General features: G+C 44.3%; 1 protein-coding gene across 7 annotated transcripts in view; it reads left to right on the forward strand.

Annotated features, from left to right (window-relative positions):
* The window catches only part of ATXN1 (ataxin 1), a 202,629-nt gene that overhangs the window by 4,067 nt on the left and 171,313 nt on the right, over positions 1–27,249 (forward strand). For all 7 annotated transcript variants that reach the window (XM_048940514.1, XM_048940512.1, XM_048940511.1 and 4 more), the window contains exon 2: positions 586–706. The gene's annotated coding sequence lies outside the window, so the exon portion shown is untranslated. The remainder of the gene's footprint in view (positions 1–585; positions 707–27,249) is intronic.

Consider the following 27,249-nt stretch of genomic DNA (forward strand, 5'->3'; position numbering starts at 1 on the left):
GTAGGATTCCAAGTGGGGGGGAAAAAAAAATATTTTGTTGAATATGTGATGTCAACAGAATGTCAGTGCTGTTGCTCTCAGTATTTTTACTGAAGAAAAATTCAGAAATAGAAGAAAAAGAACCATGCTGGTAGCATTGGCTGCTGTTTACATTGTTTAAGCATTTGCAGCACTGTGCAGTGGCTCTAATGTGCTGCGGTTAAGGACAAGGTAACGCCACGTTCCCCTGGCTGACTGCATTCACCCAATGGCAGCAGTTGCAGCAGTATTCTGAGTGGTGCCCCTCCTCAGATACAGCACAAGCCAGTTCTGCTGGCACTGAAGTCAGCTCGACTCGCTTATGGTTCTTCACCTCGTCAAGATCACATGTAGGAAAAGAGCACTCTGTTGGAATATGTGGGCTACATTCTGTGCTGTATGTGTGCTGTCTGCGAGACTGAATCTATAGTTTATTTGTGCTTGAGTAATAGCAAAGCAACCGCTCAGGCTTCATTAGAGCGTCTTAGGGTGCTGCCATTTGAGTCTTACCTGTGTTTTTGCTTTGTTTTCTTTTGGCTCCCACCTCCTCAACTTTGGGACCTCCAGTCACGCCGCAGGCCGAGCCAGACGGGCGAGCAATACAAGCTGTGAATTTATTGTTGACTCCTGCAGGACAGTGACCACCTTCACCGTCATCTTTGCCGTACAGAGATGCGCTGTCAGTAAGGTGAGAAAGTGCTGCTTTTTCTTTTGTCTAACAAGCATGCGCTGTCTGCAGCAGGTTCTGGTCAGCACGGGCACCTGAATGCAGTCCGTGCCGTTATCTACCTGCAAAACGTCTGTACTTCCCGTGCCTGGCAGTAGAGGTCCTGGAGAAACTCATCATAGAAATTCCATTAGCTCTGGTGACTCAGTTGGGTGACTGACAGGACAGTGGGTTCCAGATGAGTGGTTTTATGTATACCTCAGGTCAGAGTGTATGCAGTTACTAAAGACTGTAGCACGAATGGAAAAGTTTTACAGTCTTTGATTTTTTGTTGGTTAATACCACCAGTATAATTATATAAATCCTCCCCGTGCTTTTGTGAACATTTTTAGCAGTTCTTGTTCCTAGCAGCTTGTTTGACTTTTCAGTATCCTGATTTCCCCTCGAGCACTTAACTGCCTGGCATGAGGATGCTTCCCAGATAGCTGGTCACTAGTGATGTGCTCGAGTGTCTTTTACTCCAGTTTCAGGAATGTTTTCAGTTCTTCTGACTTTTTTCCCCGAAGTTCTGGAACCAGACAGGATGGAGTAGCACGCTCAGCTCCCTCTCCTCTTTCTTACTTCTCCTTCTTGTGTGGTTGGGGGAAATACCTTGAAAGAACCAAGTTTAAGGGCTCAACAATCGTACTGCCAATAAAAAGAACATAAATTTTTATTTTATTTCTTTAATCTGATTGTCATTAAGCCAGCTTGGTTTTCTGGACCTGTTTCATGATTTTTGAGTGCTTCAGATTGGCAATGCTACTAATACTTTTTTGGGGGGGAAAAAAGAAAAGACAAAAAGTCATTAAAAAATGTGACGTCTCTAAATAAAAGAAAATTAAATGCAGCAATTACTTGCAGAAGTTAAGGTGCTTTTTTCACCTTTATGCAGCCAGGAAACTCCATTACTACAGCATTCTACATATGAGGGGTTGACCAAAAAGCCTCTGTTGCAGAATAACTTTCTAATATATGCAGCATGTCAGAGAGGTGTGTGGCACATAATTTACATTTTATTATGGCTGTGGGGTAGGGTGCTGTGCTGTAAAGGGAAGTTGTCTGAGCAAGCAGTTACATGTAAAGACATGCCTCTTAGGGTTTACAGATGAGCTGGAGTAGTGGGAGTGGACTGATGGGGCACTATGCCCCTTCAGAGCAATAGGAGATTTTTGGTTGAACAGCCAGCCCAAGTGCCTGTGCACTGACACATTTCATCTTTCACTTTCGGGACAGAACTGACTGGGTAGCTGCTGTGGGCTCGGGAGATCAAATAGAAGGGAGCTCTCTGTTATGACAGCGACGTTGCCACAAAACCTTTCATTTTTTTCAGAACTGGCACAGGTTTTATGAAGTTGTATTTATTTGCACAGGCAATTACCACAGGACAGCTTTCTATCTCTTAACTAGAAGAAACGATTTAAAGCGTATTGGTTGAATCCTGTGTGAGTTACCCGCAGCGTATCTCTAAGTCACTTAGAATATTTTAGCATCTGGCACTTCCTGCGATGGCATGAGAAAAAGTATGTTACGTGTTGGGAACAGTTTGGATTAAAGAAGAAATAACCTAGTTAAGTCTGCTGCAGTTGTCTCGGTTACAGCGTGAGAGGAGGGCAGGACTGTGCTGCTTTTTTTCAGTATCAGTGCAGTTTGAAATGCAGCGTTGTCTTCTGGCCTTCAGATCAGATCTTTTTCAGCTCCTTTTCTTGGACGTGCTGTCTCAGTCGCTGAGCGTGGGTTCCTCTATTGGCCTTGTTAGTTAGTGCTTATTTTCTCTAGGGATCGATCAAAATCAGTCCTACTGTATGAGTAAAGAGAAAGTTACTGAGATAGCGACTGCCTGCTTACAAGCGTTATCTCTTACAAGTGCTTGATTTAACAGAAAGGGAACTCAAAAGTAGTAACACGTGAAACAAACATGACCCAGAGCAGCACAGCGATCAGCCACAAATAGGTTTCATGAATTGAGATCGAGCACTGCATGCTCAGACCCAGCATCTTTTCCAGCGCTCACATTTTTTTGGCGGGGGGGGGGTGAAGCATCAGCAGCCCTGCTCTGTTCTGTGCAGACCCAGGTTATTGCCACGAGTTCTGTCTGAGGGATGGAACATCAGGCACGCTTATTTCACCTGGCACCTCCAGTATCAGAGCTCAGAGACTCTGCTTCAGCCCTGGTGCCCCCCCACGTGCGTTTGTACTCACAGAAGGAGGCGTGTGGCTGCAAGGAGTGAAGCCGCTGCGGTGTGTAAGCTTGAGGCGTGCCTGCTGCTCGGCTTCAAGCAGCTTTCCTGCAGAGTCTGCAGAGCTCACTGCCTGAATGAGGACACTGGGATTAGTGAAAATAAAATCACATGTGTTGAGATATGGCTTTTTTTTTCTTTCCATGATTCCTGACTTCAGTTAATTTTAGCCTGAGCTAAAAAATGTTGAGTTATTGTTATTTGTTCAGAACTCGCTCTGCCTCCTTCCACGCAGGCAAATGACTCAATGCTTTCTTTTAAGCAGTTGTGTCGAGAGGGTTTTGCATGAGGCACTGGATGTTTGAATAACTGGAGTGTTCTTTTCAATCTTTTTCACTGTTGAGTCATTTGATATCTATTAATCATGTCGTAGTATCGGGTTGAATTTGCAGCCACAGCCTGTTTGTAAATTTTTATTACTGAATTTTCCATAAGTATATCTGCACACTACCTGTTAGGTACAGAAGGCCTAAGCTGTGCTTTGCACAGGCTTTTGGCTGCCACTCTCTGTAAATGAACAGCAGTCTGTCCTCTTAAAATATTATTTACTGAATGTAGAAAGAGGTAATCGGTCTCAATATTAGTGTGTCCAAAGGCAATTTTTTGATTGCCATATCGGTGTTCCTTTATCACGGCTGATTTTATTTCCTCTCTCTTACACTGTTTATCAGGGCCTGCAATGGCTGTAGGGCTAAAAGAAGGCAGCAGTGGAGACTGTGAGCACATTAACAGCACAAATGAAATGATGATGTGAACTAGGTATAATTGGAGAGTAATTAGAAATCATTTTAATTTTTTTTAATTGTTTGTTTTGTGGCTGAGTGAATAACTCTGTGATAAATTGAATAAAAAGACGTGAATGCAGTGTCAGATGTTGGAGATGAGGCCTGGTCACCTCCCCAGCCCTACCCCATCACCCCCGTGGTGCCCTGCCCTGGCTTTGCTCTGCTGTTTCCTCAGCAGATGCTGCTGTAGCCCGATGTCAGATTGACTGGAGGTTTTGTAACACTGTCTGAAGTATAAACAGAGCTGGCTGCAGTGACTTGTCTAGATGGAAGTGCTAGGCTCTCATTGGTAATGTGATATAAGCCAGTGCCTGAGGTTTGATTCACCTTCCGTGATATGCTGTGGAGATCTGTCCTGTGCTAGCATTACTTTACAGTGTGATATTTTGGCTGATGGGGCGAATATTAGAAACAGAGCATGTGCTGAGGGTCAAAATGCTGTGATTGCCATCCCTGATCTGTAGTTCTGTACAGGCCTCAGCATCATACATGCCCTCCTCCACTTACCCTTGGTGTGTTCAGTAATTACTTCTTTAGTTGTTGGTGAGTTAGCAGTGAGCAGTTCTGTTTGGGACTAGCCAAAAGCCTGATGTAGGGGTTTATTGGCTTACTCTTCAGTCTATAAAAAGCAGAGAAGTTTAAGTGTTTCTTGTTTGTACTGGAATGTGGTTGTGAGCGTTACCACATTTTTGTTTGTCAGGTACCCATGCATGAAGGCCCTTCAGGTTTTGCAAATTGAACGTTTCTGTGAGATGATCTTCTTGAAGAAAGTCAGGCTTTAACGGAGAAGGCTAAGTACAGAAAGCAGGCTTAATCCCTGTGAATTTGTGTGCCAGGGAACGTTTTCTCGTCGGTGCCGTCCTTGTCAGTGTCACGTGGAGCAGCTGAGCAGGGAGTGCCTTTTCCGCTTACTATGATAGTAAATGCACTTACCCTCCTCCCCAGCCCTTGAGCACGTCCCCTCCCTGGTAGCAGCCTGTCTGCATGGCCGTCTGTCCCCAGGCAGTCTGACAGCAGGCGATCCGCAGTGTTGGAAAACTCATTGTATGCAAAGGGAGAAAATCTCGCTGGCTTATTACAGCACAAAAAGTTGCAAATTAATTCTTCATGTACCGCTAGTGGTTAAAAACCCATCGCGCTAATCATATGAAATGCATTTTTATTTACAGATTAGTAGGCTCTACTCTGACATATGACTAACAGGGAAGCCCCTCCCTTTAACAGTTGTATGTCATCTGCTTCAGAGAACTAATTACTTGGCAATTCCCATTTGATAATTCCCTCTTTATTTTCTGATGAGTTACTTAACAGTGATGAGCTTGTTGAGCAGAATACCGTGCTTAATCTCTGCTTGAGAAACTGCAGTGTGGGCCTGGGGATATCATTGTTTTCTGACTGCTGCTTAGCCTTGCCTAGGAATGCTGAAACCACACTAAGGCATGTTAACAGTTCGCAGTTACCGGTAAGCTTAATGGGAGCCGTGCACAGAGCTTCCCAGAACGTAGAAGAAGGGTTTAGATTGCTGTTGTGGTGTTGTGGTTGCGTTTTAAAATTGTATCATCTGCAGACAGGATGTTAAATGCATCATTTCTCTAAAAATCAAAACGAAGCCAAACGCGATTTAGGAAGTACACGTTTGTGTCAGAGGTATCTCCTGTGCATCATTAATCCTCTCCACTGCAATGATATATTTTATTGGGAATTTTTTTTTTTAATCACCATTTTCCCGCAATACTTATTTGACAGTTCAGTTGATAATGGTAATCATCTTAATATTTGATACTTAAATAGGATATCACTGTGTTTTCCCTGCTGTTACCTGTTTTTCTTTATCTTCCCCCCCCCCCCCCCCCCCAGCCCCTTTTCACACTCTCTGACTCCAGTGACCACAGCAACCCGTGTTTCTGGCTGGGGAATGCATTACAAGCCTCACGCTAATTACCGCCTTGCAGTGCTTCCAGAGGGTACCTGAGTTCAGCAGCGCTTAGCTACAGCACCAGGCAGGGGGATCTGTGGGGTGAAGGGACATCAGTCTGCTCACGGCTGTCCTGGGGAGGTCAAGGTGAGCCTTCCCCTCAGATCGGGGCTCAGATGGGTCCCTTTCAGACCCAGCGCCTCTGAAATTCAGCTGTGTCAAACCGCGCCATTGAATGTGATTTATATTTTATCACCAATTTTAGTAGAGGAAGGTTTGTGGACCTGTTGCAGTCACTTTGACTATCTGTCAGCGTTTTCGTGTAGGTAGTAACACCAGAAGAATTAGATTTTAAGCAGTCGGGTGGTATAAGCTGACAACTGAGTTCTTTTTCTCTTGTACTTGAACAAGAAGTGTAGTATTTGGTGTATGAGATCACGGAACATTGCATCATACGGCGTGCTGATTTATTAGATGTTCACACTGATGTCTCTTGGCCAGTTACCGGTAGCTTTCTCAGGGGTTTATGTTATCATTGACAAAAATACATAGTTGCACGTGTTTTTTGTAAAATTAATCAGAGGAACAGCAATCTTATGAAATGTACAATTTAGAGCAGATTAATCTACTTTAATTGTGTTCATGAAGTGCATCAGCTGTAAGATTTTTAGAAAGGAATGTTAATCAAGTTGATCAAAGGTAGCTTGAAGTACAGAATTCAAATGCTAACTCAATCACATTCTTTCTGTTTGTATATTTGCTGCCACTTGGGTGATTTTTTTCTCATTTTTAAGACAAGCATAAGTTCCATTTTACCTCTCTCTGATCACTTTCCTCTTCAGGCTTAGCAGCACTGCCTTAAAGATGCCTCTGCTTGGGCAGCATTGCGTATCACTTTAGGCTGTGCTGAAGTACCGTAGGTTTGATCAGTGGTATTTTCTTCCCTCAGCAAGGGATGCAAATTTCCTTTTGATTAAAATTGAACTTCTGAGTGAAATATTTTGCTGCAGATGTACCAGTAGTGATTGTCCTTACACAAGTAAAACACTATAGTATGGATATCGTGAACATCATCTCTTGGTTATTACAAGACTTTAATTTCATACCCATGTCTTAAAATTTGAGCATCCAGTTCTAATGAACAAACTCCCCGACCATGTCATTAATAGGTGTGGAGATTAATCAGAACTTCAGTTGTTTGGCAGTGTCAAAAACAAAAAAAGTGAAATGGTGCCACCCCATCCTGCTTTACTACGGATGAGGGACTAATCCATCTATGGATTCTCATCTATGGACTCTATGTTTCTCTCCTTTGTGTTTCTCTCCCGTTTCTCTCCTTTGTGTTCTCCTTGCCTGCATCCTCACCAGCTGCTCCAGCCAGGTTACCGGCACTCCTTTGTGGGCGATACTTCTCCAGGGCTGGTGTAAAGGCCAAAGACAAATAAGTGGGCAAACACTTTTCTTTTGCATCTTCTGGTTTGCAGAACTGAGGAGATGCTTTAACTTTCACCTTAGATCTCCTCTGCGTCCTCTTAGAATCAGGAATGAGTTTCAAGTTTCCTACTGTCAGTAAACTGTGTTATGGATTAACTTAAAATATAGGTGACACTATGACATTGGAAGGACTGAAGAACGAATCAAAATCTGTATTTTGTTCTATGTTTGTACAAGCTGAGGGAATAACTCGTCCAAGTGCGTCGTCTTCCACTATGAGGCTGCCACAAACTGACAGGGGTACAGCCTAGGATTTGTTGGTCATCACGACCTTATTTTGATAGCAGATCTGTGGCAAATTCAGGAGAAACTGTGTGCACTGACTGAGTGAAATAAAGTTGTGATAATAAACTTCCCGAATGACATTTGTTATATGACATTACTATCCAGATGTTAACATCTGTTAAGAAAACAGCCAGAATGGGCCCTAAGTAAGATGGATAGGAGGTATGTAGCAAGCATCTGAAAGGCGTAAAATTGCAGCAAAGAAAGACAACAAGGACCTGAACTTGCTGAAACGTCATGCTGGTTGAAAGGAATGGAAGAAATGCAAACTAAGACATGCTTCTGCTACGTTAGCAGCAGCACTGTGCAGTCTGTTTGTTTGAGCTGTCAGCGGGCTGGCTGCAGTGCTTGGTGCTGTTTGTGCAGCTCATGCCCTAGCTGGTGTGCCTGTGAGACCAGCAGTGCTGGGCAGCCTGAGCTGCAGCACAGCTTGTCATGCTTCTTGCCTGTGTTACAGCAAGGTGCTCCACTACAGCCAGCAGTGGGTAAGGGGTCTGGTGCCCACCTCTGTCCTTACTGCTGAGGTTTGAGTGGAATGCTTGCATATGGTGGGCTGTAACAGAATGTGGCATCTGGCTGTGTGTCTGTGGGAGGGTTGAGGCCCTCTGATGTTGGAGCTGTTGGTTTGCTTGCTGGTAGGATGCTGCTTGGTAGTTGAGTGTTAGCTTGATTCTTCCTTCAAGTGAAGAGAGAATGAAGACCGTTCCTCAGTCAGCTGTCCTCACTTTCTGGCCTTCATGTGGATGTGCTGGTGAATTAGACTCATCTTCATACAGCCAGCCAGTATTTTGCCTAAACATCCTTCTGTCCCGCTGTAACCTTTCCCTGATTTACTCTCCTGTTGCTGGCCTGTCAGTTTCTCTTCTCACCTCCTTCTCTGCAGAGTTTCTTCCACGCTCAGCACTCCTGGCAGCTCCTGACCCACTTGCAGGGCACCCACTCCACATTTGCTCCCTGTGCAGTGCTTTGCTGCATGCTGCCCTTCTTTGGGCTCGCCCTATGCGTGTGTTCCTGTGTGCCCAGAGTCCATTTTTGCTTAGAAGTTTTCAGTACCTCGGTCATTATCTGCGGAAGGGCCAGTTTGAACATTGTTTGATCTCCCTCCCTTCCTCCTTAGTCACAGCTGGGTTCTGAGCTCTGCAGCCCCGATGATGTGTCAGGACAAGCCTTTCCCTCCGTACAGCCCTCCCTTCTCCTCACGGGGGAAAAAAAGCCTTTATTTCTTCTCTGGAGCGGCGCATTGGATTGTCAGCCTTGCCTGCCCCTGCCAGTCCTCCCTGGCTGGCAGCTGCAGCGTCTCTTCAGCTGGCACCTTGCTTTCCAGGCTGGTCAGCTGGTTGCTCACAAACCGGGCGCGTTTATCTGTTTGTATAATGTTACACGCTGGCAGTTTAAAAGTAATTCAGCTGTTTTCTCTGTAGCTGGGCATGAGCCGGGAGGCACCCTCTTTGGGTTATTTGTTCCTAAGATAATGGGGTCACTGTTACTTTCTTGTTGTACCATGTGGTCTGCTAGTCAGAGGGCTCTTACTGTGCTAATAGCACAGCTTCAGTCATTAACATTAGCGAGCTTTAAAAATGTGGTGTTTTGTACATATTATACTAGTGGGACAAAAGTAACGGCCTGAGCTGTTTTTCTTAAATTTCCAGTCATTTTCATACTGGCAGAATGCTACAGTAATAGATTGCAAAACTTTCGAGATAAAAGGTAAACTGAGCCAAAAAAAGAATGTTTGAGAAGCACTTAATTCAGTAAAAGAAAGGGGGAAAAAAATTGAACATGCTGTGCATTCTGAGTGAGGCTCTTCACTGAGGGAAGAATTCCTTGACTGCTGTGGAGAAGCACAGGAATGAAGTACCCACTGAATTGAGTGAAGTTCACAGGAGGTATGAAGGGAAAAATGCAAGGCTTGCTCCCCCCCACACCATTTTTTGTGTGTGTGTTTTTTGTTTTTTTTTTAATCTAAATGTTTTTGCCAGCCTCTGACTACACTGAGTATTTTGGTTGATGAAGTTTGGAGGTGTTTTCACAAACAACTATGCTCTGACTGAAAGGAAAGCTGTCAAAAATAATGCCCACATCTGAAAATCGATGCTTGTAGGTAGCACCAAAAGAGTTACAGACAAAAGGAAGTTGTGGGAAAAGAAGCATTATCCAAATGAAATTACTCAGCATTTTTCAGACAGCACTGCACATAGTTAGATTCGCTTTTCCCATCTGTAGGTAGTCTTCCAAGGTGAGAGAAGTATCTGGCAGGAAACAGCCACAGCAAATTGTTACGGGGAGCTCACAGTTAGGAGTTTCTACATTCGCATGAAAAACAAGACCAGACTCCATATTGATGGAGTCCTTTTAAAGGCAGCGCCCTTTTAATCAGCAAACAGGTCCTCTGCGCATCAAATAATTAAAAATAGAGCAAAGTTTTGGAACAAGGCGTCTGGCAGAAGCGTCTGTACTTCCATCTGTGCATGATTAGCAGAATGTTTCATGATATTTAAATAGCACAAGCTTTGCTCTCTTTTTTATTATTTGTTGTGCTGAAGACCTGTTTGCTTGTTAAGTGGTCTTTTTTGAATAGTTACTGGCAAGGAATCAGGAAAGTGTATGAAGGCATCTTGTACACACTGCAAATGCCAAATTGCCCCTTTTTTCCTTTCTTTTTCTTCTTCTTTTTTTCTTTTTTTTTTTCTTTTTTCCAAAAAGGCACTGCCCTTACCATTTTCTTTATGTCTCCTGCTTGGTTTATAACATTTCTTACAGAGCAGTTCGTTTCAACGGAAGCGTGGCGTGTATTGTGGTCATTGCCCACGGAGTAGAGTCTCATTGATACTGCTATTATTTTTGTCATAGTGTTGCTCAGAGGCAGGTTGTATTGCCACTACTTGCAAGGGTACAGTTGCACTGTGCGTGGTGGTTCAGATCTGCAGCTCCTGCGAGCTGTGCTGGGAGCCGCACATCTAATCTGCTGGGCACACTACTCTGAAACCTTACCCTTCCAGCAGAGACGTAATCAGCCAAGTAACAGCTTTCCAAGTGTTTTTGCGGCCTTAAACTGGGACTCCTCCTTGCTGGCAGTCATTCAGTGCTGGATTGTGTGCTCTTCATTTCTGGCTAGCAACAGCGCTTTGCAGTCGTAGCCACTGATTTCCCTTCTTACTTACGAGTAGCTTTTTTGTGTGCGTTTTACTGTGACCTGTCCTAGTAAGTGTGCAGTTAAAACAAGCTGCTGCCTAGATGCAAAGTGCATGGCTCTGCCTGGGGAAAAGCATGAGCATGTGGGCAGTTTATGATGGGCAAGTGCCCTGTTAGGAGCTGGCAGGGAGCTCTGATGGCTCCGAGGTCCTTTGTGAAGAGCTGATATTCAGCCTTTGGACAATTTATGTTCTTGGATGGGCGTGGAAAATAAAAGCGTTTGTGGTGTATGCAAGTGGGGTTTGGTCTGTAGCTGAGTTCTGTTGTATTTTGCCTGTGTGCTTGAGAAGGGCTGTGGTGTGTGATGTATGAGTACTGACCTGGGTCATCTCTTAACTTCTGCTCAGGACTTGAAAAGAATTTGTGCTTACTACCAAGAACAAATCTGTTCACGTGCCAAGGCAATTGTATCAACTTTGTGTGTTTGTACCTTAGACAAAACACTGAGAAGCTTCTGCCCCAGAGAGAGAACCTGTTGCCAGCCTCCTTGCTGGGCTCCCCTCACTTAGCTGGTGCCTTGATTCTGATGATTCTGATGATTCTGATGATTGTCAAGCTTTCTCTGTCTTAGTTTGTATTAGCTTCTGCAAAGTAGAGAGCTCTGAGGTCTCATCGAGTTCACTTCAGCAGAATTGCATCTCATGCAGGTGGGCAGAGTAGTTGGACATCCTGGGGGGCGATGGCAGGGCCGTCTTGCATACTCTTGTCCATCTTGTTCTGTTTCTAGGCATCCGGGGAGGGAGGCCTGAGGACGAGTGAGTGGGTATGGAGAACTCTTGGAAGGGGAAGAGGAAGAAGGACTGTGCTTTACTGTGATAGCTGAGGACAACAGATGTCCCCATTCCTTCAGCTAGGTCTCTTAGAAGCATTTGCACTTGAATCGTACATCACTGCTAAAAACTGTTAATGTTGTACCCCTTAATTGAATTATTGTAGAGCTGGTTGTTGACTAAGCAGCGTGGTGGGCCTGGTACTGACATCCTTCCAGGAGCAGACAGAAGAAGGTAGACTCAGACTCCTTTGGGAAATATGTAAAGTTGTGTCGGTAGGTTGCTTGAACTAAGCCAAGTTCTGTTTTGCTCCTAGTACGTGTTCTCAGAATGTATCATAATGGTTTATTTGGAACAGCTTCAGCTTATGTTGTGAATGTGAATTAATTAACATTAGTATGAATTGCATATTGTGGAATGGAATTTGTTTTTCTGTGTCTTCTGAACACTTCTACTCAGGCTACTTCAAACACTTTAAAATAATGTGTCCAGTTACAATATGCCTATGCATCTGTGGGCTAATGTAGCTGTACTTCTGGAGCCCACAGGAGACCAAATCTAAGGATGGTTTCACTGACTGGGATGGGAAGAATACTGGCTGTGATGTTAACACTACTCCTGGTACGTTTTAGAAAGCATCAAGACACACTTCTTGTGTTGGTGGACTGGGTCTTACTGTTTATTACTTCATTTATAACTCTCAATGCAGTGTAAACAGAATGATGACGAATCACAGGGCACATTATTCATTAACTGTTCAAGCCTCATTGTTGCATTCCTGGTCCCAATTATTCATGTCATGGCGTACTACATGAAAAACCTGCTAGCCCTTGATTTCCTGCTGCAGGACTGAAGCTGCCTTTTACCATTCTGCAACAGCATGGTGTAGCAAAGTGGGTAGACTGTCTTTCAGCCCAGGGTGGTGGGATCCTGTTGTCTATGTGGAAAATGAGGGCTTTATTAGTTGTTTGCAGGTCTCTGGAGGGGAGGGAGGTGGTTTGTTTCACTCAAAAACAATTCCTCTCAGCTGGCTAGAGAGGATTGTGGATAAAATCCAGCATACAAATGTCCCCAAGTAAATGGATTATAATGGAAATGTTGATGGCCAGTCAGTATAGAGATATTAGCGAGCATTTATATAACTCAAGAGTTGTTGACTACTGTAGATGTGTTGTTTTAGGCTTTATTCCCACTGGCGTCCCTCCTGTTGGCTTTTGGAGGGTTGGGATCAGACCCCTTTGGCTCGAATTTGTGGTGAAGTTAATTAAGACTGAAAGAAGCATGCACATTCTGAAACAGTCCTGCAGTTTCAGGGAGGAGAACAGTGGAAATAACTGACCTCTGCAATGATACTGATACTCTGTGGTATCGTCAAGCCATACAATGAAAGTAAAACTTTCCTTGAGTTATTTGGAATGTTTATTTTGACCTTTGGCTTATAAAGTTGCCTGTTAGTGGAAGGCTGGACATGTTTTTTGTGCATTCTTCCCAAAGCTGTTTTTTGACCAGGATAAAAACCCATTCTGTAATTAACCTTTCTGTACGCCTTTCTGAATGTGAGAATGGACATCTGCTATTTTCAGTTGATGTTATTATATGAAGGCTTCTCTACAGCTTTGGCAGCTTGGAAGGAGTGGCAGGTTAGTGCTTTCTCAGCTGCACTGTTCTGATGTGTGTTGCTTCTGAAGACACCTATCTGTTATAATAAAAATATTTGTAACCCAAGGTTAGATAATTACAAAAGAAAAAGATTGAACTCAGTACTGAAATGGAGAAAAACAGGCAAAAGGAAAGCTTTGTTGTTTTGTATTTTTTTAAGAGCAGTAGAATTAATGTAAGAAAGGATTACCTTTCCATAAATACTTAAAAAATCCTTGGTGGCTTGTTACATATGAAAGTTGCTATTGGTTGTGGAACATGTATGGACCGAAGTCTGAAGCAATAAGTTCTGCAAACTCAGTTGAGATTCGGATCTCAGTGGCACTCCAGAGAAGAGAATGAATGGTGGCTTTGCTAAAACAACAAAAGTCAATTTGGGAAAACGTGTGAGTACTGCTAGAAAAGCAGAACAATACATCTCTATGTAAAATTGCATAGGAGTGGTGTAAGTGCCGTTCTGTCACAGTTAGGGCTGTTGAAATAGTAAGCAGGTAGCAGAAATTTACTGTTTAATATTTCACAGATAGTAATTATTCTGAATGCTTTAAATAGTACAGGAAATGTAGTGTCACAAACTTGACATTTGAATATTAATATTGATACTGAAACAGTCTCACCACAAAGAATTGTAGGACTGCAGGAGGAAAGACAGCTTTTTCATCAGATAAAAACACAGCAGTTCTAAAGCCCTGCAGATACGCTGAAAAAAATGCCAAATGAAAACTGGGGCAAAACTGGCTTTCAGGTTGGGGCAGTCTATCTTCAGTTTGGGGAGTAGCCCTCCAGAGGTAAGCTGAGAGTTGGTAGCAGAGAAATCAGGTGTTTTTCTTTGTTTTTTTCTTTTTTCTGTTGTAATTTCCCCATCACCCCTGCTGTTTGATGAAGACTTTCTCAAAATGGTCGATGGCATGGACCTACTGAGTGGATTGGGGCTGCTGGTACGGATCCACGAATGTGGCTGGGTGCAGAAAGATTCAAGAAGATGTACTGCCTTCACTGTCCAGTCTCAGATTCACTTGAAACATGTTACGAGTTGTCTTCTGTAGCAGCCAGATTAGGCTACAGAGATTTGGCTACTGAGGTCAGATTTGGCTAGGGAGGTCTTTCTTTTCTAAGAACAAAGTAGGGCTGGCTTTGTCTTCTTCTCTTTCTCTTTTCTTTTAACAAGGGCTGACTTTCTCTTTTCCTTTCTTTTTTTCATTCTTTTTTGTTTTAAATAAACAAACATGCTGTCCTTGTGTCTGTGTGCAGATGAGTGCGTTTGCACATCCTCTTACTTGAAAGTCCATTACAGCTTACTTTCTTCTTGTGAAAATATGTGGTGCTATCAGAGGCAGTACAGTGTTTGAAGTGAAAATACACAGTAAGGGGCAGCCTTCATAAACTAGGAGGCCCAAGGACCATTGCCTCTTTGCAGTCACAAATTAGCAAACTTCCTCCAAAGAGGATGCAAAAATAAAGGGTGAGACTGGTGAAAAATCCCTGCTGATCCTGTGCATTGCAGACAGAACAAGCCAGCAAGAGCCGAGCCTGCACAAGGAACCATAATATTCCTATTTATGTTCTGTCTTTCTGTGTAGTGCAGTGTTGTTATGGACGGTGCTCTACCGTTGATAAAGCTCTGATAGCTCTTGCCAATTCTGTTGTTACAGGTAATGACTTACCAAGTTGTCTCCATAGATACTTTTCCAAGCAATATTGCTTTCCAAAATTCCCTGTCATGGAGTACGTAGGGCATGTTTTTGGCCTTACTCTGCTGGTGTAGGTTGGCCCAATTTGCAGCTGGCTGTTCAGCTGTGTGTGTGCAAGCTAGTTAATGGAGTTTTCTTTCTGCAGGCAGGAAGGAAAAGTTTGTCGGCCTCCTTTCTGAAAGTGCTTTGGTACTTGTGACTTATTTTTCCCTTCAAATAAATGTATATCTTGCGCTTTTAGACTCTTGTTTTCGGATATGATGAATGGTAACTTTTATCTTTAGAATATGCAAATGTAATTTTAGCATACTTCTGCACTGTATCATACTCCTCCCCGCACAAACTGCTTACCAGACAATTCAGAAAGATAGGTATGTATTCAAAAAAAACATCATCATCAACAACAAAAACACCAAAAAAGCCACCAAACCCAAATATAATCTATCTTCTGAAATGTTTACGTGCTCTGAGGTACTTCAGCATATTTACACTAAAGATGCACCATTTGGTATTTTCAAGTGTAAGCAGTCTCATTTTTGCTAGCTGATGCCAGTGGCTTTTAACTTGCCCCAGTTGTTAACAGTAACAGGGACAATCTTACCTCTGTGAAGGAGATCTGGGAAAAGTAGTTACTAATACATGGAGATCTTACTCTCTAGGACTGTACCATTTGTGAGTTGATGGCAACGTATACAGAGCGGATAGAAAACGTTGCTCTGGAAGTGTTCCAGTTTGTTAATATTTTGAAGTCATTTTGCATGGGTATGGATGCAGATGGTTGTGTGGGGAGCCTCCAGAGCAAGAAGGGAGCTGAAGGGGAATCTCCCATACATGAGGTTAGGTCTTAACCAGTAACTTTATTTTGTAGCCAGCTATCCACCTGTCTATCCACTCTGTTCTAAATGAGAGCCTAGCAAACAAAGGAGATTTTGTCCTATTACAAGATGGGTTGCTGTTGCAGGTGATTATATAGATAGATGTGTTTTACTGTTCTACTGCCTGTTCCTAATAGCAAGATTGAGAAAGGCATCTAGATTTTGAACACAGCCTAAATGGGAGTGATCGTACCCAAATACTTCTTTTTACGTTCTATACTTGCTCTATTTATTTAACTGTTTCTCTAAGTATCACCTACATCTAATGGCAATGGCAAGACAGTAGGTTAAATGAATCTTTCTTTTTTTTTTTTTAACCTAGCATAGCCGGTGTTAAGGACCCAGAAGTTGTTAGGATAACATTAATCTTCTGAGTTACAGCCTGAATGTACTCCCTGATATTGGTGCGAGTTAATGGAATTAGGATCAGACCTTTAAAGAAAAATAATAATAAAAACCTTAAACCCCTGACTGGAGTATCTTAAGAGCTGACCAAGTTAAAAATGTGAATGAATAATTGCGACAATATACCTAATCTTCAGCTAATGTTGATGGTGAAAGGAATTATCTTCTGTGGAGCTGTGAGTGGTCAGTGTGTTATAGTGCATCAGGGCCCTGTTAATCCATAGACTACTGACAGAGAATATGGTAGCAGCATTAAAGCATGCCATAGACAGCATGCTTTTATCTTTGCATTGTTGCTTAAAAGTGCATTCTGATGTGTCATTGGGGATATATGTAGTCTTGGAAAACTGTTCCCACTGTGGTATTTGTGTGCAATATGGTACGTGGCCAGGATGTACACTAGATATTCAAATCATGTATGCTGCAGAATTTGTGAATTTCCATTTTAAAATACTTGTCATTTCTGGAAATACCCTGAGGTGTAACTGTCCACAACTTCCCTTTACTAGGTAATTATTAAATATTTGCTTTCAAAGCTGGCAAAGCTGAGTCATTAGCCAGCTGGGGAGTAGGTATCTCAGCTAGTGATTTTCAAGCCTTGCAGTCAAGACTAACTCTGCAAGTTTTCTTCCTATATTACTGTCTCATTCCTTATGCATGTGAAGCAGCAAAGTGAGCTACCCAGAGTCCTGCTGCCTGGGGTGTGCTCACTGCCTGCCTGCCTGCCCTGGGCAGTGAGAGAGGGCTGGGTGCTGCATCAGAGCCTCCTTTCATGTAGTCTGGAGAAGTTTCAGCTGTTATGTATCTGAACCTTTGGGAGCAGATGTTGAATTGTGGATGGAGGTCTACCTGTCTGTCCTGAAGGGCACTTAGGAGACCAGACCGTAGGTTACTGCAGCGTTAGGGGCCTCCTGCTTGAAACTGTGAAAGCTGGGGCCTTGCCTAATGTTGACGTCTTGTTTTTGAGGAACTGGGAGCTGCCTGGAGTTGGGCAGCCAGGTTTGCATTTTTCTTGCCCGCTCCTGCCCCCTCTTTGCAGTTCAATTTCAGTGGGGCAGGTTTATTTCATGTGTGGTGCACAAACTTCTGTGGGATTTTTGTGTGATGAAGAGCCTTAGTGAAACAAATGCATGTGTTATACCTGTATCTTGCAGGTGTCGATAAAACTGTCTCAGGCAAGACCCACCACAGTTGGAGCATGAAGGCAAGTTGCGCCATGTTTACACACAGAGCCTTCAAGCCCTCACGTACCACTGACTGCCAGCTCTCACTTGTGCAGCGGGGGTCATCTTGGTGACAGGGCCACGCTGGCCCAGTGTTCCCTGAAGGCCTGGCACCAGAGAGGTGTTCCACTCGCTCCTGGTTGCAGAGCTCCTGGCTGGGCAAAAGTACCTGTGCTGCCCTTCCTTAGTGCTGCTCCCTGGGGAAAACGTTCATCATCACAGTCCTGGCTGGAAGGCGTGTGCTGTAAAGCCTCGCTGGTTACCTTGGTTAATCAGTTTGTAAAGCAGCTGTGGTTTCCAGGTCGTGCTCTGTGGTGGTGATAGTGACCAGCGGCTGTGGTCTGAGCACCCTCTGACTGAGAGCTGCTTCTCCAGAGCAGCATCTCTCTCAGGAAAGCATGCTGGCCTTTGCCTTCATGGAGAGATTCATCCTTAACTCCTTTTTTCATGTCATTTCTCCTGCTTCCTTCATGTCCATTTTCAGCAGACTGACATCTTCGTTTTTCTCCGTGAATGCAGGTGCAGGTTTTTTTTTTCATATCCAGAATTCACTGTTGTTCCAATAAAGGAATCTATTCAAGTGACATAAAAAACGTGGTACAATAGCTTGGTGAATTTATTCTAAAATTAATCTTTATAAGGCAGTGACTTCTGTAAAGTTAACGAGCACGCTGTTAGTGCTGGTGTAGTTATGGCTGTTTTCACAGTACTCAAAGAGTTTGCTTGGAAAAATCATCTTTCTGAGTGAAATGCTTTCTGCTTGTTTTCATGGTGAAGGGGAATAAACTACTGCTGTCAGTGTGAGTGGGAATCTTTCCCTTCATATGACTTTTTAATGCATAATCATAAACTCCACTGGCCATTTTTTAGATGCTGAAGTGTGGAACTGAAAAACCCTGTCTTTCATTATTTAGTTACTATGCAAATAATCTTTTTTTTTTTTCCTTTTCCTTTTTTTGCATTCTGTCTGAAAGCTTTTTCAGAATTCCACTGCACTCCCTGTAGATGGGCACACAACAGAGGTCTTGAAAGTTTGGTGTAGTAGAATGTACATCATCTGTTGCTTCATCACAAATTCACAGCAGCCCGCTGGCACGATAATGTGTTGTGAGCTGTGGAGTTTTGCGTAATAACTGGAAATGTCAGACTGGCAAGACGGTGGAAAGTGCTCTTCAGTAGCAGGCTTGAGGTGCAGAATAGCACTGTGCAGCGTAGGGGAGAAAGGCCTTTCTCTGATGGGAGTGGAGTTTGCAGGTAAGGCTTTCAGTGTTGCAGAATTCATGTTGGACCCATGAATGACCATCACCAGGATTGTAGGAGTACTGTCTGCATGGTCTGGAGCACCTGGAGAGAAATGGAGCAAGGTGTGGCTCCTTCCTCTTGCCCTCAGCAGCAGTGATGCACGGCGGTAGAGAAAGGGCAGGAGGTAGAAGAGCTGCTGCTCCTGGCTGCCTTCTCCTGATGCTTTTGGGGGTCCTGCCCACGCGCGGTGGCAGGGAGGTGCCCCCCAGGACCTCGCTTAGGCAACGTTCTTCATTCTACGGGCACCTAGGACTTGTGGAACCTTACTGGAGTTCATAGTGAACTCTATAATTAGCATGCTTTTAACTTGTATGGTACCAGGAGGCTGTTTCTGCTTTGCATAGCTTACTAGAAAAGATATTTTTAATTTCCTGCATGAGCACCTTGTATAGAAGAACATGTGCTGTGGCTTTTGTCAGGAGACAGCATGAACTACGTTTTCCAATGTAAAGATCGGCAAGCGTGCAGTCTGCATCAAAATGCTTTTCCCAAGCATCCAGCCAGGGGAAAGTAGTGCTGAATGTGAAGGATGCTTGTACCCTTGCTGAGGGAAAATGCCCACTCTTGTACCCACTGGAGTCAGAGGAGCTTGTCATTGAGTTTATTTGTAGTTTAACTGGGGGCGTGATCCGAGAAGCCATCCAGCATGAAGGATGTAAAATAGGAATGAATGGGAAGAGCCTTAAGTGAAATGAGGGAAGCAGTAGTCTAGGAGAAGGAGAGAGTCTGATAAAATCAGACAGTAAAACATACGCATAAAACTGCAGAACTTACTTTGAAAGAGTAGCTCTGTGCTTACAAGCTTGGCACAGCTTTAATTTTTACTTTGTGTGCTTGCTTCGGGCTTCCGTCTGCAGAGAAGATCCTACGTCCTGCAGTGCTTGAGTCTGTGGTGCTCTGGGTCAGACCAGAGCTTGCAGAGCCAGGGAGGACCTTCATGTCTTCATGTGCCTTCCCTGTAGAATTCACTGCCCTGGGGTGGCTGTGCTTGACCAGCATTCCAGATCAGTAGGGCATCAGAAATATTATAGGCTATTAAATGCACTGTTAGAGTGTTTGGCTGGACTAACTGTTGCTTTTAACAGAGTTGAGATTTGAGATCTTTGGGTCTGATGGGGTTTGGAGGTAAACTTTGCTCATTTGGTTTTTGAAGAAGGAAGTGCTTTGGTGCTTTGAAGGGGGAAAAAAATGAAGGCAGTACTGCATGTCTCTTCCTTAAATCAAAGTTTGCTGTTTGAAATGGGAACAACTCAGCAGAACAGTTTAAGTAAACATTGCCATAACTGCTTATCTGAGACACTGGCATCCTCTCTTTTTGCTGTGCTGCTTTCTTGTGGTGTCCTGGAGTCTCCCATTTGTGTGTCTGTTCTCACAGCACCACTTTTGTAGGTGTATGTGTCTATGTCCATTTGCTAGTTGCTGCCCAGTGTTGAGACTTTGGCTAGGAGCCTGCTCTAGCACTGTAGGTTTTCTGGATCCCCTCTGTGGCTGAGATTTTTCTCTTGGCTGAAAGGTCCTTCCACCCCCTGTTTTCTCTCTGCCAGGCACAGCATCTTCATTTGTTATGGGGAAAAAAACAGATGCGACCGTTCCTGAGTCATTTCAAGGTAGTATTTAGCAGAGAAGGTAAAATCAGGGCCAAGACAGCAAGTGCCTGATGCTGTCCAGGTGGAGCCTATGAGGAGTGTCAGTGAGCGTAGTATAAATGCCAGGAGAACTGTGGAAAGTCACGTGTGTGGGTGAGAGGTAAGGAATTAGGTGCTGTCCTCTACTGCCAGTGCCTGGGCATAGGATTGTATTTTTCACTGGGTAGAAAAACTGCACCATATTGCACAAATGGCTTATTTAAAGCTTGAGTGTTTTTGCCTGTGTTAAAGCACTGGGTTTCTTATCCACAGAGCGCTGATCCATGCAAGTAACTTCTGTGCACTTAAGTGGGTAAGAGGAATAAAATCAATTAGGGAAGGAAAGGAGAAGGCCCTGCCTCTCTGCCAGTTCTGTGATGCTTCAGGTAGTGCTGCATTAGGACATGGCTGATGATCTCAGGTGCATTTTAGTCATTAAAAAAAAACCAACTACTCCTTGTTGAACTGGTATTCAAAATAAAAAAGTTATTACACATAGAAATCTATGTATATTCTACTGTCTTTGTCAATCTAGCACACAGAAAGAGCTTCTCCACTGTTTGGATCTGCTCTTCTTTCATAATGGGCTGCAACTTGTTTACTAATGCTTGAAAGCATGTACACATCAAATAAATCTCTGGTATTTGGGCCATAGTGTACCAGCATTTTGCAAAGGGAAGATTAACCACACACTATATTAAGCTGTGATCCACTTTACTCTTGATTCCTAGCTACAGTAAATCAGTCAAACCATCAAAGAACAACATTAGTGGAAGGGTTCCTCAGACAATAGACTTATTTCCATATTTATTTGCATTATTGTTAAGAAAAGGGCATTCAGAAGAGCTAATCTCTGTGGGACTCAGGCTATTATAAATTAGTCGAAGTGAGTTTTTGGGTGCAGAAAGCCAGCAACAGAATGAAATACCGTGGAGCTGCATGATATAGTGTGCATTATATTGCTGCAACAACTGAGACACAATACACTCGTTTTGACAGCCGGTGCTGTTAATAGATAGTCTTTAACAAGCATTATATTGGCAGATCTTACACAGACTGAATTTGCAACTGTGACTCAAAAGACTTCCCTAGCGTGAAGCATCTTTATTGCATATCATTTTAGCTCTTTCCTGTTTTTACTCTGCTCTCTTTCAGTGAAAAGGTCAAGAAAAGCAGTAGCTCAGTGGCTGAGTTTTTCAGAAGTGCTTTACAGCAGGGAAAGCGGGGAAACCTCTTAAAGTGGTATCTTATTCAGTAAGTTAGGCCTTTTGTTCTTTCACCCTCTTTAGTTGTTGAATTTTATCCATCAAATTGATTAGAGTGACTTCTGAGGCAGCTCCAGGCTGGTGCAAAGCTCCTCCTGCCCCCTGCAGCTCTCCCCATCCCCCAGAGAAGCAGCCTTTGCTCTGAGAAACCTGTCAGCCCACCTTGCTAGACGTTCTGGTATTGAATTGACTCTGTGTTTTCATGACACGACCGTCCATCTGCACTGTCCAAGGTTGGGTTTCCGTATTCAGAGAATTATCGCGTAGTTTGCTCGTGCCTCTTCCTTCACTTTCCCTGCATGTCTGCGTGCATGCACCCACACACTTGAATAGTGCCCTCCCTTCTTCACTGCACCATAACTCATTGCACTCTGAAGGCTGCCTTCTGCATCAGTGAGAGATTTTCAGCGCCCTGGAGGGAAGCTTTTGGGCCCTCCCTAAAGCAGTGGATGCGTATGTTTGATTTCACTTACCCCATCAGTGTTGGGAATTAAAAAACCAGACAGCTGTAGCCTTTATAGTAACAGAAGTGGAGAAACAGGAATGTTTCCTTGATGTAGAAGAAGCCTTAGGGAGGCCTCTAAAGTGAAGGTCAGGGCCTTAAAAACTAAAGTGCTGCATATTCAAATTTAATTTATAACATTAAATTAGAACAGCTTATAAGTGCAACCAGCTTCAAGGATGCAAAGTATTGCCTGAGGAGGCTGGAAGGACTTCTGGCTGGCCAGCAATTCCTGCCGTTGGGCATGATGGTACTTACCGTAATGTTCTTGCACACCTGATAACTGCTGCGTTTTTTGCAGGTATGAGTTTCTTTTCTCACATCTTTTCACGCCTCATTTGCTAACTCTTCCATTCCGCAAAGTGGCAGGATGATGACAGGCAACTCCCTCTGCCTTTTGTGTTACAACTAATCCTTGGGGTTCTTTCTAATGTGTCTCCAGAAATGTGTATTCAGCTTAGGCTAAAAGCTGACTTGATTTGTAATACTAAAATGTGGACAGTGCAGATAGCTTTCTGAGTGTTCTCTTTCTCTCTCAGAAATAAATCATTGTAAAGGTGTATGTGAATGCTCCCACAGTTTTAAGCTCTCTGTCACATTAAAAACATTTTTAAAATACAGATGTGCTTTGGCACAGGCTTAAATACTTTGCTGAATCCCTGCGTTTGGCTTCTGTTAGCACATTTGGAATTTGACAAGTAACTATTATATGACCATTCAGTTAACAGGTTGTGGTATTTGAATTAATCTGACTTGTGCTTTTCTTGCTTTGGAATGATTGACAGATTTTTATTTTGATTTCAGATTATGTGGCTTGTTTTACTTCAGTGTTCTTTTACTTAATGTACGATTTAATTAAAACTTGGTTACAGTGATTGATAGTTGCTTTATTTGATACCTGTTTATAGACATTTTATTCACTGCTTTTTCCGTGTGCCGATATTTGTCAGAAGAAAATGATATTATTTCTTTTGTCAATGGAAATGAAGTTGTAAATTACCGTGATTTTGGGATACGTTGCTGGTATGAGCAAACAGTATTCCCTTGGTGAGTTTTCCACTGTGGAGACCTGGGCTACGTGTAATACATGCTAGAAAAGACCTCTGTTCTTCTGAAGAACAGCACTGTGTGGCCTCAGCCCCATGTACCTTGGTGCAGCCACCTGCTGGCTTCTTCCCAGATGGTCTGTGGGTGGCAGCACGAGGTCCTGAGCCAGGGGTACCCCCAGCCACCAAAGGTGAAGATGAAAGCAATGGAGATGTGCGACTCGATAGTTTACTGACAACTACAAAAGAGTTCAGCAAAACCGCGACTGAGAGCTAGCTGTGGGAGGAGGGAGGATGTGTTCTTCCCCGCTAAAATCGTAGCATTCACATTCTTGGCAGCGTCGTGGAGCTTGGCTATAACTTCTGGTTTACAGTTTAGAAATATACTAAATAGCATATAATGTTTAATTCCGGGTTGCGTTACGCAACGGAAGGCGATTGCCTCAGTGCAGCACATCTGCGTTGTGAGGGGAAGCTCTCCTGGGAAACAAGCACATCTTCCGCTGAAGTCAGAGCGAGGCGTGGGCCGGGCATTGCTATTTTGGCAAGCAGGGAGTCAGAGCTGGAAAGCTGCCTCACCTTTCGCTTTCCATGGAACTTACCCTTTCTCCGTCTTTCAGGCACCAGCTGCTGCCCACTTGTTCTGGTTCTGGGGATGCTTTTAGTGGTTGATGAAACCATCGGTCTGGGCTCTGGGAGTTGTGATCTTTGCTGCATAGTGTGTTTGTGGTTCATGAGCAGGGTAGGTTGTCAGGGAGAGGTAAGGAATGTAATCTGAAAAACATCTGGAAGACCTAAGAAAATGTTTAAGGGGAAAAAAAAACAACCCACCTCTGTTATTGAATCTCTGATAAGTCAGCAGTGGTCAATGATAGGTGCAGAATTCCTGTCATTTTTACACTGGATCTCAGTTCACTACTTCTAAGCCTCTCTCTTGCTGGAAGCAAGAACTCAGGCTCAGCTGAAGCTCCTCCTGCCATCCTAAAGCGGAGTTATCAGTGCCCCTTTTCCTCTTATTATCAGCATGCTTTATATTTTCGTGGCAGTAGTTAGCACAGACTTTCCAGTGGTGCCTGTGGCAGTGTAATTGGTCTTCTCTGTCTGACCGAAATGAGATTATTCTGTCTTTAGTGGGGCACACTTTGGCTGCTTTCTAACACGGCTCTCTTTCAGGCAGGCTGGGGGCTCAGTTGGGCAGGTTGTTATGTGGGTGCAGAGAGTTTTACCATGCACTATTCAAAGTGGTTGTTCATGGTTTACTGTTAAATTGCAAGTCTGTCGTGAGTGAGATTCCTGAGGGATCTGTCCTGGCTGTGGTAATACTCATTGTTTTCATTATTGAAATGGCTGTCGGAGCAGCGAGAGCAGTTATTACATAGGGTAAGAAGTGTGGAGAGGGGTGCAGGTTCGTAGGATGGCAAAACTACAGCAAAACTGAAGCTCAGACTGGCCCTAACTAACTGGAGGAGTGGTTTTGTGGGGAAAAATTATAGGGAACAAACCTATAAGCACTGTGTATAGGTGGGGAAGTGCCCACACGTGGCACGGGATGGGGAATGGCTGACAGTGGTCCTGCAGCAGGAAGCCTGTGGGCTGGAGTGGGGCTGTGCTGCAGGCAGATTGGCCTGGTTTAGTTCAATAGGGTGTTAAAAAATCACAGCTGGCTTCCAGACTACCAGAAGAAACCAGCCTGCAGTGTGTCCTGCTCTCCTTTCCCCCGGGAGCTGTGCTGCTGGGGCTGTGCTGAGCTGGTGGCTTTGCCCTCCCTCCCCTGCATGCCTGGGCTCCCACCCTGCTGCTGGCATCCCTGCCTTGGCATGGGAAAGAGGCCCAGCTTGGCTGCTCCCAAACCTGATCTGTGCTTGCAGAACAGCGTGGCTGTGAGTAAAGGGATTGCAGAGTGAGCTTTTCCGCAGAACAATCATTGTTCTGGGATATGTTGAGAAAATATCTGAAATACCCCATCCGCTGGGCTTGGAAGTGGCTCAGCACCCAGCTTGGGGTACAGCACAGTGAGGAGCCAGCTGGATGGTATCCAGAGAAAAGGCAGTGAAAGTGATCAAAGGTTTGGGAAACACCACCTGGGAAGGAAGATGAAAGAATTGGGATTGTTTAGTCTACAAGGAAGAAGGCCAATAAGAGGCATGAGAGCAGTGTGCAAGTATGCGGACGGCTGCGGCGGGGAGGGAGGAAGGGGAGAGACTGAACTGCTGGGGCTAGGATGAGAGGAAATGGCCTTCATCTGAAGGTGGCAAGTTGTAGGGAAGCATGTAAGAAAGCTCTCAAGCAGTAAGGGTATTTTGGTGCTGCAGTCATTTGCCTTTGAGAAGGCTGTGGAAGCATCATCACGGGAGGGTTTTTTTATAAGACAGACAAACCTCCTCCAGGAGTATTTTGGGCACTGCCTTGGGGAAGGAGGTGGAATACATGCGTCTGAAGGTCGTTTCCTAGGGAATCATGAATAACATTTTTTGTGCGTGTGCGATCCTGTGAACTTAGGTAAACTGCAATAACAACAAATAACTCAAAAGATAGTGGCAATTCATTATTGCAACACATCAGTGGTAAATAGACAGCTGATTTATGCACAAAAAGTGATGATGATATTATCCTTCTGCTCTCTGTTCTAGTTGAAAAAAAATTCTGTGAGTAAGCTAATTTTACTGGAACGTTTCAAAAGGCTGTTCCTGTAAATACATTGCTCGTATACAGAAATAGAGGAAGTGATGTTGCTTGGCTCTGCTCGCTGAAATATTGTGCAAACGCAATCAGTACCCGCTAATGCACGGCGTGGCCGTAGTAAAGCCAGCGGCACTCCGTGAGGCACAGCGCTTTTACACTACAGCATGACGCTGTGTTTTCCAGCTAGATGTTTGTGTGCTTGTGCATTTGCTTGACGTGGAGTTGAGGAGCAGGCTGAGCAGAATCAGGCTTTAATTACCTCATTGCAATCTGTGTATGAGCTGTTCGTCGTTGTCTTGTTACAAGTGCATGAGACAGCAATTGAAGAGCAAACCTCAAACTCACCCGTTGCTGCTGGGAGAAAAGGCTTTGGCAGCTTCTGCAGCTACTGGGAATGCATCTCCCCATGCATTTGGTGTTCAGGGGTGGAGTGCGGATGGAGGAGGTGCTCTGTGGCGTGGTGTGACTAAAGGACTGTCTGATGGTTTCCCTGCGTAGCCACTCCTCCTTTCATTCTCTTGGGAGGATCACCTTAGGGACTTTGCCAGTTTCTACAGGTCTCTTGAGGCCTTCTAGCTGAGTTTCTGCTGTAGAAGAAAAATGTGGGTGTTTTTTTTTATTATTATTATTTTTTTTTAAATGGTATTGTCCCACCAGACCCCAGATTGCTGGGCAGTGCTGGAAGCAGGAGATATGTGCTGGTAAGAGCAAACTGAGTGGTAGAGGTGCTGCAGGACACCTGTAGGAGTGCCATGACACCATACAGCCCTTCTGTGCGATGCGGGTGACGGAGCTCTGGCACTGAGGCTGTAGGGTCTCCTCCTTGGAGATCTCCAGAAGCCACCTGGATGTGGCTCTGGGCATCCTGCTCCAGATGGCTCTGCTTGGGCACAGCTGGGGCCTGGAGGGAGCAGAGAACCCTTGCAGCCTCACTCATCCTGCAGCTGTGTGAAACTCCTGAGAAGATGGGACTGGGTAGTTTGAGTCTGGTTCTCTGCGCTGTTCCCAGCTTTGCAGCACCAAGGGCTATTTTGTCGCTGGCAGCACTGACAGAGGACGGCGCGGAGTTACTGTACGCCCAGCATGGATTTAGTGAGGCTTATTGTAATCCTGGCAGGATCCACTCTAACCCGGAGCAGTCAGACATCACCACGTTGATGTCCAGAGCCGTGCAGCTCCGGCCATGTGGTGCTGTGCCTACTCTGAGAAAACCGCTGCTGCAGCAGTCCTTGTGTTTCTGTATCTGAAAGAACTGCCCCAAGCACTCGAGAGCTGTGCAAAATCTTCCTTCTTCTGGTCTGCTGCTGCTCAGATCTGTGTTCTGATCTCGCATGGTAACAGGATGAGGGCATGCATTCACACGTGCACGTACGTGCATGTATTTTAGCCTGTCGCCTTTTTACCATTTGAAATACCACCACGCGTTTTGTCTCTGTGCCAGCGTATCTGCCATGCATCAGTGAACTAACATTCTTCATGATCTTTAGTGTCCCATCTCATGAGAAATGAATCAGCACTGCTCCTGCTGGGAAGGGTTATTCAGGGGGATTAAAGTTGCTGATTTCAATC

This window comes from Lagopus muta, chromosome 3 (genome assembly GCF_023343835.1).
Source record: "Lagopus muta isolate bLagMut1 chromosome 3, bLagMut1 primary, whole genome shotgun sequence".
NCBI classification, from domain to species: Eukaryota; Metazoa; Chordata; class Aves; order Galliformes; family Phasianidae; genus Lagopus; species Lagopus muta.